At 33.4% G+C, this 12,373-nt stretch overlaps 1 long non-coding RNA gene across 8 annotated transcripts in view; it reads right to left on the bottom strand.

Moving 5' to 3' along the window:
• Positions 1-7,183: 7,183 nt before the first annotated feature.
• The window catches only part of LOC146998179 (uncharacterized), a 38,844-nt gene continuing 33,654 nt past the window's right edge, over positions 7,184-12,373 (bottom strand). For 3 of the 8 annotated variants that reach the window (XR_015040349.1, XR_015040348.1, XR_015040350.1), the window contains exons 3-5: positions 7,939-8,167; positions 7,787-7,845; positions 7,184-7,428 (exon numbers count right to left, since the gene is read on the bottom strand). This is a non-coding gene — a long non-coding RNA (uncharacterized LOC146998179). Of the gene's footprint in view, positions 7,429-7,786; positions 7,860-7,938; positions 8,168-12,373 lie in introns of all 8 variants that reach the window. The other 5 variants (XR_015040353.1, XR_015040346.1, XR_015040352.1 and 2 more) reach the window with 3 other exon arrangements.

Genomic DNA, 12,373 nt, shown 5'->3' on the forward strand with positions numbered 1-12,373 from the left:
CAATGGAACAAAATAACACATATGTCTTTAATAGAGGACAACATATCAATAATTCCCTTAGTTTCATTTATCCCATTAGCTTCTTTACCTATTAAAAAAATTCTGATCCCCCCCCCCTCATGGGGGAATCAGAATTTCAGTGTAAAGTCATAAATACCACTAATGCACACATTTACATATACACATTTGCTTCCCCTTAATGTAGTATAGGTAATGTTACTCTTCATTGATAATGTTTATTTTTATTTTAACTTTGCCTGTATTATTCACTTTTAAAATAAGCACAAATTTCTATTCTGTTTTTTTGGTTATCAGTATTTATTTCAAGATTCACACATCTGCAATTTCCAGCTTCATTTATTAAAATATATTATGCATTTTACTCATTATTTACATTATTTATACATTATTACTGGTATTAATCTTATTATCTTTTATGGATTGTAAACTGACTCTGGATGAAGGAAATTTCCATTATTAAATATTTTCTATTAGCTTAAATAAAACATAAATACACACACGCAGAATCTTTGAAATAGGTTTTATGCTTAGTATATTGACTGATCTAAGGATGGAAAAGTTGTACAAATAGAACATGTAATTTTGTAAAATCATTACATTTGTCAAAGTAAGAAATAGGGCAAATATGCAAAATTCTATCTGCAGTGCCAGACTTAATTATCGATGCTCAGGATGGAAATCTCACTTGGTCACCCTATATCGGAATGATCACCATACAAAATGTCAACACAAATATAAAATTAACATTTATTTAATTAAAATTAAATATTTGAATTGATTTGAAAAGCAAGTCTTAAGATTAAGGGGGAAAATTACATTTAGAAAACAAATTTATATTTTAAAATGCTTATTAATCAGCTATTTTTGATGATTTAAAAAATATTGTTAACTTTTCTAAAAATAAAAAAGCTATAACTGTTTTTAGTGAATTTTGACTTACGAAAGTTTGTTTATAGTTTTGTCAAAAATTCATTAACATGTTTAGCTACCGTATGTTCAATGCAAAAAGACTGACAAGCCATTAAATCTTGGCACCTTGTTGATCGAAGATAGCTTTTAATCCACTTCAACTTCAAAAAGCTTCTCTAGCATGGAGCAACTGAAACATACACCGTCCCAAAGATATCTTTAGTGCCAATTATGAGTTAGGGATTGATTCTCCCAATACAGACCACATTTTAGCTTCATTTTTTTTTTAATATATACTTAAAAACTTAAGGTTCTTCGGAGGCCTCTCCTCTTAATCAGTGGCCTGGCTGTTCTGCTCCCCCTGGTACTCTTCTGCCTAGCCAGAATATGAAAAAGATGCAATACCCTAGCCAAATTTTCCATTGCGGTAATAAAGGAGAAAATTCCTTGCATTCTCCCCCACTTCTAGGGCGACAAGGAAGGTAAGGATCAGTTGCTAAATCCTGATAGTGACATATTATAGGCTACCACATTTTACTTCAGGCGCCAATAGGCAGGGAAAATAAATTAAGTTTCAGTTGCCCTCGCCGAGTTTCGAACTCCTAACCTCATGATTTCTAGGCGGGCGGGCTTCCGATTATACCATTAAAGACCGCTTTAAAGAGGAAAAAATACCTATAACTCTTCCTATTAATAATGATTAGTTTTTCTCAGACTTCGTTTGGCTTATTAAATTGCGGCAAAGCACTCGAGGGCTATCTGCATTAAGGAAGGGATGCCTTCGTGGAGGACTTTTTAAGGGAAACTGGCTCGTATACACGTCACACATGGGGAAAACCCCGAAAACACCCATGCAGCCAGCCCGTTCGCGGGATTCGAACCTCGGACCGAACTACCAGTGTTCAGCGACGTTACCGCTCGGCCGCTGGTGGGCCCCTTGTTTTCCAGTTAATTAATTTAATGTGGCTTCATGTTTTATAGTTTTACTAGCTTTTATCCACGGCTTCGCTCGCGTTAATGTCCTTAAATAAGTTTCAACTTCGCGTGAATTTTAAAAATACACTCTGCGTAAAATTTCAGTAAATACTGCCCTTCTTCTATACCTATAGACCGCGGATATTTTGTATTTACGTGGAGTGTATCGCCATGAAATCTAGTAAAACTGCTACGTATATTTTCTTAATGACTGAAAAATCTTTGTGAAAGATGACCCGAAACCCGTAAATCCTGAAGGATTTCAAATAATAAAATTAAACACGGAAAAATTTATAAATGTTACGCTTTCACGCCTTAATTACTTAACGGATCATCATGAAATTTTCAAGAAATATTTTTGATATATTAGCAGTGGCGTAGCTAGGGTGAGGCTATCTGTCTCTGGGCCCAGCATCCAAGGGGCGCCTTATTGATGCTACGAAATTTTTGAATGAAATGTTTTCCATTTTTGGCACATAGAATGGGGCGCAAATGCTTCAGTTGTCCCCAGGCACTGGAAACTCTAGCTATGCCCCTGTATATTAGAAAAGGTTATAAATAAAATGTTTATTAAATATTTATTGTCTATAAAATGTTTGCGTGGCTTAAACCACGCAAACATTTTATAGACAAGCCAAGTACCTGTGCGCGCAGACAAACTTTTATATCGTTTAACATTTAATGTTTATACAACGGCAATCATTTTAACTATAAAACTTATTGTATAGTTTAAGTTTCAACTGATAAGTTACATTATATAGCCTATAACCTTTTCTCATCTTTCTTGAAAATTTCATGGTGATCGGTTAAGTAATTAAAAAGTGAAAGGGTAATAAACAAACGCACAAACAAACTCGCATTCGCATTTATAATATTAGTTAGGATTATATAATATCAAAAACAATTTTTTTTTCGTTATGACATAATTACGAATAACCTTGCTTTGTTAAGTTCCCCCACTTTAAAGATAACCTCTCATATGCATCGCAAAATACAATTCATCTTTCTGTTATATATACAGGCTGACTCATCTTTAATAAAAATCAAACGAAATAAACCGTATTTATATGGAGCAACAAGGCCAGAAATGGAAAAACAGATAAATCTGTATTTAGTACCAGTGCTCCTGGTAGGCACTTGGAGAGCTTTCTGATTCCAACCACAGAGTATATACCGTTTTACGAATTCAGAGTTTGCAGACATTCACTTCGTGTATCAAACAGCTGACGGCAATGGAGGAGCCACTGTAAGAATGTATGGGAAAAGGTGCCCAACCACATGTGTATCATAATATTAATGTTTGCACATTTGCATCAGAACCTGTTTCAATGAACATGGTCTCTTCAGGGTAAGAATATAGAATGTCAAATGGCAAAGATCAACCGAAACACCTGGTATATAGGAGGATGGGTTGCATGTTATGGAAGCTGTGTATATGCTTATACCAAAATTAAAATGCACAAACATATATGCAATTGTGGCTCCAACAGGAGTATCTAGAATCAATGGATATTATGCAGCTCACCTTGCCTTTCTTTAATTTTATCTGCAATGTACCCAGTTATTGCGATGATAATCTGCGATGTATGGCATTTTTTTGCGGTGGTTCTTAGAGACACCTTCATAATAGCACCCAGATATAATGGTGAATACAATCGATCGCTGTTCGAAAAAATAAAATTCTTTGTAAGGGTGCCTTGGCATAAAGGCATGTGAACCTTACAAAAAATCAATCTGTAATTTTGAAAAATGCAACCTCTGTAAGGATACGGACAATTTAAGGCAGGTCTCTTTATGCGAATGGGGTTTTCATTTGCATTGCAGATTAATTAATTAATGATGCAGTGGATGGAATTAATTTTCGGCACTTTTGTGAAAAACAAGATCTTTCTACGGAAACGCTCGTCACACATTTCTCAAAGGGTACATTTATACAAAGTCCAGTGAAGTGAATTTGCATAAAGGTGCCGAAGATTTATTTGATCCTTCGCTTAATTAATTAGTCAGAAGAGGCGTAGCTAGGGTTTTCGGCGACCGGGGACAACCGAAGATTTTGCGCCCCTTTCTCTGTGTCAAGAACGGAAAACATTTCATTCTAAAATTTCGTAACATTAATTTCGCGCCCCCTGAATTCTGCGCCCGGGGATAGATGTCCTCCCTTGCCCCACCCTAGCTACTCCACTGCTAGTCAGTAATGAAAACAAAAATTGAACTTACATAAGTATGCACTTTTATGAAGAGTGCTTTTCTGAAGTTAGAAAATGATACTCATCAGGGACGCTCGTCTTCAAGGCAGGCGCATTTCTAACAATTTCTTTAGGTAACAAGGATTATCAAACAACAACGATTTGCACAGGTGTGCAAGTATCTTTATGATGCAGGGCCGTTCCTAGTGAAGGTGGAGAGCGTAAAAGTAAGCGGGCTTCGAAAATCAGGGGCGGCCGGACTTCCGCGATACCTAAATATTTCAAATTCATTGTAAATACTTGTCATATTATGTCAGTACTTGTTATACAATGTGTCATATGTAAGTACTTAGTGAGTATGAAATATAAATTTTATTAATCATTGAGCATTTTGTTTTAAATTTGGGGGCGGCAATCTCGAATGTACTCAGGCATCTAATGGCCTAGGAACGGCCCAGTTATGATGTACTCCTTATCAAACCATCTTGATTCAAGGCAAACTAGATATCTAGTTGGCTTGCTTGATTCTTTTAACAGAGCCCTTGTGATCTAGAATTTAGAAGCTGTATTTATAGATGATAAAGTCCAGTAAAGTGAATTTGCATAAAGGTGCCGAAGATTTATTTGATCCTTTGCTTAATTAATTAGTCAGTAATGAAAACAAAAATTGAACTTACATAAGGATGCACTTATGTAAGTTCAGTTTTCCTCCTTTCTTATAAAGAGGTCTTCTAGATCTCAGCGCAGACTGTGGATTCAGATGAACTCACTGCTACTCAGTCCCATGTTGCGTGACACCGCTTTGCCATTTTTAATATGTAAGTGGATGACTGTTTACTGAGCCTATACCTACTACTACCCAAGATGGGAGAGTAAGATTTTTGTAGGCGAGATTTCACATGATTTCTGAAGATAATCCCATGACTCTGAGCCACCGTTTATGATTCCAACCCAAGTGGCTCCAGCCCATTACGTCATTCATGCATGTGAGTATTAAGTGAAATTTTGTAAAGCAATGGGTTGGGGCATGATGAACCTCTGTCGAAGTTCCCATATTCACATGAATTATTTAGCACGAATTCCTTTCTGAGGAAGACACAAAGCTAGATTTAGACTTGATAAGGCTCTAGGCTGTTTGAAATATAGGGCCCTTTAAGTCTGTTATACTATATTTTAATTTTAGGGGGGCGAAGAAAGTGGGGGCCCTAAGCTATATATAATAGTAGCTTATATGTGTAGCTTATACGTAAATCCTGCACTGGAAAGACACTTGAGACCAATGTGCATTAAATGGCTGTTGTTTCTGATCTAGGGCTTGCTGGAATAACTACAAAAGTAGCTACTATTAAGCTACGAAATTGAAGGTGCCTTTGTAAATATTTGGCAATCCATGTGGAGTTAATGACGGGGATGCATTACAGAAATTAGCTGAAATTTCAAACATCGTTTTTAAAACCCTATTATGCGGCTACAAGTTTTGTTAGCTGGTCTTCTTACGTTTATTCAATCGGGCCAAAGCTCTATTTATACTGTTATTAATGTTTGATAAGCCAGTAATAATATTTGATTCACTGTGATAATACAGATAAGTAAACTGGAATCATTCTAGCTAATAAATGAAGCTTTTAAAAAAGTTACCTTTTCATTAAAAAAAAGTTTTTTTAATCTTGAATTTAATTTTTCTTTCCAAAAATGTAATTTAGAATTGTAAATAGGCAGACAGAAGAGCATCATGGATGATTAATAACTGCTCGGCGCTAAATTCTCAAATGTACATAAATAAGTATATTTAGTATAATTGTTTGCAGCGAAATAACCTATACCATTCTGTTTGAAATAATTTACTGTATTTTATTTTAATCAAATTAGAAAGCAGTATTATTAATTATACATTCTGAACTGTAAAAACTAGACCTTAAATATAATCAAATGTAGATTGTGAATAAACATAAGAGTAGGAATATAAGAAAAATTATACTATGTAACAATTTTATATTTGTTTATTGGCAATAAATAGCAGTTCTAATTTCAATAATTCTATTTACAAGAACTTGCAGAACTTCTTAATAAATTTTGCCAAAATTATTAACTTAACGATCCGAGTTCATCGTTCACTGCAACCGTAACTTTGGGCGCCAAATCGATCGCGCGCGGAAAGGATGTCTCGTGTACAAAGTAAGTGCTAATTTGTTATTAATGCAATTTAATATTATTATTTATATATATTATGATATAAATTAAATTTAATTTCATATATTGTCAGAGGATGCTAACGAGAATAAAGTAAGTTCGTAGTTTAAAACGATTACTTAACTTATCCCTTACTTAGGATACTGAGAATTTTTTTTTTTTGCTTTTACTGTATGTTTTAAGCGTTTTTAAGTATTTCTAGATTTATAAAAATAGTTTATGTATTTATAAAAGAGTAGGTTTCTTGATTAATTTTATGATAGATATTTCTTTTAGTTTTAAAGCATGAAACTATATTGTAAAGCTGATTTCTGCAAATCGTATATTTGAAAACATTAAGTAGTTTTATTTAATGTAATTTAAGCAATTTCGTTTATTATTTCTTAAACTTTTGCCCAGCAAAAAAATATTATATATATATTTTTTTTTTATAATCGCATATTTGAAAATATTAAGCAGTTGTATTTAATGTAATTTAAGCAATTTCGTTTATTATTTCTTAAACTTTTGCCCAGCAAAAAAATATTATATATATATATTTTTTATAATTTGCATTTCTGCTAAGCAGTTGTATTTAATGTAATTTAAACAATTTCATTTAATATTTCTTAAACTTGTGCTCAGCAAAAAAATATTATATTTTGTTTTTCTTATTATTTGCAGGTATCCTGATAGATATCTGAAGGAACAGCGATGGAGATGGCGGCCAAAAAATAGCCAAGGGCCGGTTACGGAAAATTTCCCTAAAAACGGCACATTTACTTGAAATTTTCTCAAAAATTTACTAGCACAATAAAAAGAGACATGGAGGGAAAAAAAATAAAAAACAAGAATTAATTTTTATATCTACTCAAAAAAAAAAAAAAAATGCAGAATGAGCAGCAGCAACACAAAACAAAGTAGACAATTAAAAATAGTAATTTTAATGAATCTATCATTAATAATGAAATTCTGGGCATATGCCACATAATCAGAGATAAAGTACAAATTTTCATACATAAACAGCAGATTTTATCCTACAATATGATTCAGTAATTAAAAGCAGGTAATATTTTACCAATTTGCTAGGCCAAGGTCTTACCATCATTGGTTCTAATGCATTTTTCAACAAACAGCATTACACATCTGTCAAATAAACTGCATTAATCTGCAAAACAACACATTAAAAGAATACAACTAATTAACAAATTGGCTCAAAAAAGGCATAACGAAGAGCAACTTCTACATAAATTCAGTAAAAATGGCACATTTACTTGAAATATCCTCAATCAAAAGTTTACTAGTAAAGCTTTTACATGTGTTAGAATTTTCGCGGTTACTTAAAAAAATTGGAAACAGTAATCTCTACACGACCTAAATGAAAATGGCGCATTTATCTAAAAACACGGTAATCGGCCAGAAATCTACCAGCACATAAAACAGAAAATGATCATGAAAAAATATACGCATGCAAAAATTACTTTTAATATTTAATACTAAATATAAGATATAAAGCAAACACTTACCAGAGAAATAGAAACCTTGGTTATTTGACGAATAACCTGAAATTTTCCATTGCGCACATCTAAAAACAAACAACTTCAAATTAATCAAGCAAAATGTGTAAATTTGGAAAACAAGGTATTAAAAATTTATGGTAGAATTTTAGCATACTTACGGATCAAAAACAGACCACTCTTCAACCACAGTTCCAGAAATAAGAATGAGCCGATGACCAGGACTAAAGAGAAGGGCTAGCTCATAGAGCGTTTTCCCCTGAAACAGGCAGTGAGGAGTGATGACGTAGCAATGATGGCACTGAGCGCGGAGATGCAATTGACAACATAGAAATTAGCGTTTTAAATTTGAAGAATCAGCGTTTAAAATGAGCTGTGTGTGAAAGGTAGCTATAATTTGGAAGAGACAATGTTACTGCAGTATGCATTTTACACTGAACATTACAAAATTTAATAATACTTACTCAATTTTAAAATAATAGATAAAATACGCTACTCTTAGCATAAAGTTCCTTTTTTTATTTGCAGGGATTACCAACTACAAAGCTGAAATTTGGCAAAATAAAATTCAAAAATTTAACGAACCTGGAAACGAATTCTGGAGCTTTGCCAAACGCCTCAGAATTACACCCACCTGTAATAAGCCCATCAAAAAAGATGACAAAATTGCATTAACCAACAAGGAAAAAGCTACTCTTATGGCAGAACACCTTGAGAATCAATTTATTCCGAATGATACTCCATCAGACCCTACCTTCACTTATGATGTTAGATACTTTGTTCAAAATTATATCAATAGCCCCACAGCAAAACTCAACACTGATTTTACTAATCCAAAAGAAGTTATTGAAATCATTAAACGACTCAAAAATAGAAAAGCCCCTGGCTATGACGAAATCAATAACATCGCAATTAAGAATCTGCCACTCAGCATTATCTCAAGGCTTGTCAGTATCTACAATGCTTCTCTTGATAAGTCCTACTTCCCCATGAATTGGAAAGTCGCTAAAATTATCCTAATTCCTAAGCCAGGCAAAGACACCACTTCTCCAGATGGCTACCGGCCTATCAGCCTACTGCCCGGACTTGGTAAGATCCTGGAAAGAATTATCCTCAATAGGATGCAACAGTATATTAATAGACTCCCTCCTGAGCAATTTGGATTCAGAAAAACTTTATCCACTACGAAACAACTCGTTCGATTATTTGAATTCATAGGCAGTGCTCTTCATAACCACCAGAAAGTTGCATTACTCATGCTTGACGTGGCCAAAGCTTTTGACCGCGTCTGGCATGAGGGGCTTATTTTCAAATTAATCAAACTAAACTTCTCACCAGATATGACTAAACTTATTCACTCCTTCATCAAAAATAGAAAATTCTTCGTATCTATTGGACAAGACACCTCAAGTTTCAAGTACATCCGTGCCTCTGTCGCTCAAGGCTCAATATTAGGACCCATACTTTATCTCTTTTATGTATCCGACTTCCCTAATCCTGATCATGAAATTAACAGATTCCTTGGCTGCTATGCGGATGATACTGCTCTTGCAGTAAAATCCCTTAGCCCCAATGCTGCAATATTAAAACTCCAAACCATGATGCCTTTGATCGAACATTGGTGCAAGCTATGGCGTATTGTTATTAATGCTGAGAAATCTCAGCTTCTCATTATCAGCAGAAACAGAAAAACTCATCAAATCCTCACTAACGAACTTAAGCTCTTTGACAAAAATATTCCCATAGTCAACAAAGCTAAATATCTTGGCATCACCATTAATCATAGACTCACCTGGACTGATCACATCAAAATTATTAAAGGCAAAGCCTATGGAAACATGAAGAGCCTCATGCCTCTACTGGGAAAATACTCAGAACTAAATCTCAAAAGCAAGAAACATATTTATACAGCTATCATCAGGCCCATCCTCTGTTATGCATCGCCTGCTTGGGCTACTATCAAAGACAAAGAAATTAAACAACTCCAAATCATCCAGAATAAATTCCTAAGGCTAATCACAAATGCGCATTTCTACGTTTCTAATGCAACCCTACATAAGGACCTAAAGATAGACCTCATCAAAGATTTCATTCAGAAGACAAATGAAAAATTTTTCAATAAGGCTCTTACTTGTCCCTTCATGAAACAATTCCAAGTCTTTAACTATGCTCCCTTGCCAGAAGATAAAGACCTGAGGCCCTGGGCGGCCCATCAATTCAATCAAAATTTTCCGACTTAACATCTTGTATATATCTGTATATATTTTACATTTGATTTCACTTTATATTAATCCAGATTTTGAATTTACTCCAGCTTTCTTATTATTATTAATTGCCATGTATTCACTTTTATTATTTGTACATATGTATTATACTTAATTTTCTTTATTTTCAGGAACTTTATACCTTATGCATGTTTTATCTTAAATACTCCAGAATCACCTTACGCAAGTATCTTTATATGTTCACAAATTTATCAATTTATGCAAATTTTATATATTATGTATTTCTCCTCAATCTTCTATATTATTAGGGAATTATTAGGAAAAGAGAATGCTTTCCCACCACCGCGTTTTCCAATAAGTCTGGTTCCCATTCTGTGACGCAGGGTCACCCCCTTTTCTCCTGACCTTTAGTCACCACCACCTAACTGTCAGAACTACTGATTTCTGGTGCCACCACATATCAGGAGCCGGTAAAGCGGCATTCACTAGCTGCACACCGGCCATAGCAAAATGGATGGATGGATGGATGAAAATATTTTGCCACGCAATTTTCTGTACAAATTTCTGTACATCGTCTTATTTCTTCTGAAAATTTTCATTGCGAAGATAGATCAAATATAAGCAATTATGAATATTTCACTACCTGGTTGAAAGAATTTGAAATAAATACAAACACATGTTGGATACTCCGCAAAAATATTCATGCGAAATATTACTTAATAAGTGATAAATAAGATGAAAGAAATATGTGATGCACATCGGAGCCCAAATGCTATTTTACATAAAACTACGCATATGAGAAAAATATTTACACCAGTTAGATATGTAAATAGAAGTCAGCATTTTTTATTTCAGTCCATATGAAAAAGATGTTCTATAATAATAGCCAATGCAGAATTTTATTCAAAATGAGCTTCACTAATTTGCATTTAGTGTGTTAAATTTCAAATTTAATAACTGCTCACTCTTAAATATACTGTCTACAGAAGAAATACTCATCAAATAGAATGAATTTATCTATTCACAACGAATATATTCAATTTATTCACATATAACTTTTAATGTTAACAATGGATATAATCAGATCATACACAATATGTATTCTGAATCTTACACTTTCAAAATCAAATGAATGCCAGCACTGAAATAAGAAAACACTAGATTCATTGTAACACTTCCAGTCATTCTCAGTTCAATATAAATTTAAAAAAAAAAAAAAACTACACATACATTCTCTTAATCCACATTTGTTAGTAAATGCATAATATTCGAGGATAATTGTAGCTTGAGTCATTTTCTCGGTGTAAAGAGCGATAATATGCCGTGAATATCAATCCAAATATCAATGCGTGATAAAAATCGCGAAAGTGAAATGTCGGCGATTAATTAAACTTATAAAAACGAAAGCACTACTAGATTTTCTACTTTCTACGCCATACATTTATAACTGCGAAACAAATGCAAATTGAAACGTAAACAACATACGCTCACATGCACGAAGATTTAGCGTCCCAAGAGCAATAGGAGCTGATTGGTCCAGTTTCGAAACCCCTCCCTCAGTGGCTACGCTGATGTGCACTTGTGAAATATGCGTACGGTGTTGTATGGCTAAAGTTTTATGCTAAATTGTACATTTCACTTTATTTTGTGGCAATCTGAAAATTACAGAAAGAATTTATTTTTTGATCATCAAGAAAAAAATGCACATGAAAAAGGGCTTATTAATTTGGCCTGTGCAGAAGATGTGTTGCTTTTTTCTTTCTTTATATATATATATATATAAGTATTTATTAGGTACTCAAATTTAGCCAACAAAGCCACATGCAGAACATATATATATATATATATTAGAAGATTCCTAAATAATAATAAATAATTTGATTGAACTTTTTCTAAAATGCATTACGTTTTTGTGTGATATTTGATTTTTAAGAAATGTAGCATGTTGAATAAATTGATAGTAAAAATCTCAAATGTACTGTATTTTTGAAAAGGTTAATATGAAATTTTATTAAATTGTTTTGTTTATCTAATAAAATCTGGAATTCTTTCCCAATTTCAAAAGAAGGATGTGTGAAGGATTAATGCATGTAACAAATAGATTTTTAGAAAAATTGTCATTAGCATAACATGAGGAGTGTAAAATGGGAAGATCTTTATAATGTAATATAATGCAGTTGATAATCATCTGAAAAAGAGCCCATGAATGGTAAGACTGCTGAACACTGATAGTTAGGTTTATATCCTAACTATATATTTGGACACATTTTGCTTAGCTTATCTGTCTGATGATCTGTATAAAATGGTAAATGAAAAACAAAGTATTTGTACCCAATATTAAGTCTGATCTGCAAACAAGATTACTGTGGCT

The sequence above is a fragment of the Stegodyphus dumicola genome, chromosome 3 (genome assembly GCF_044657685.1).
Source record: "Stegodyphus dumicola isolate Sdum_Otavi_A_Nest chromosome 3, ASM4465768v1".
Taxonomy (NCBI): Eukaryota; Metazoa; Arthropoda; class Arachnida; order Araneae; family Eresidae; genus Stegodyphus; species Stegodyphus dumicola.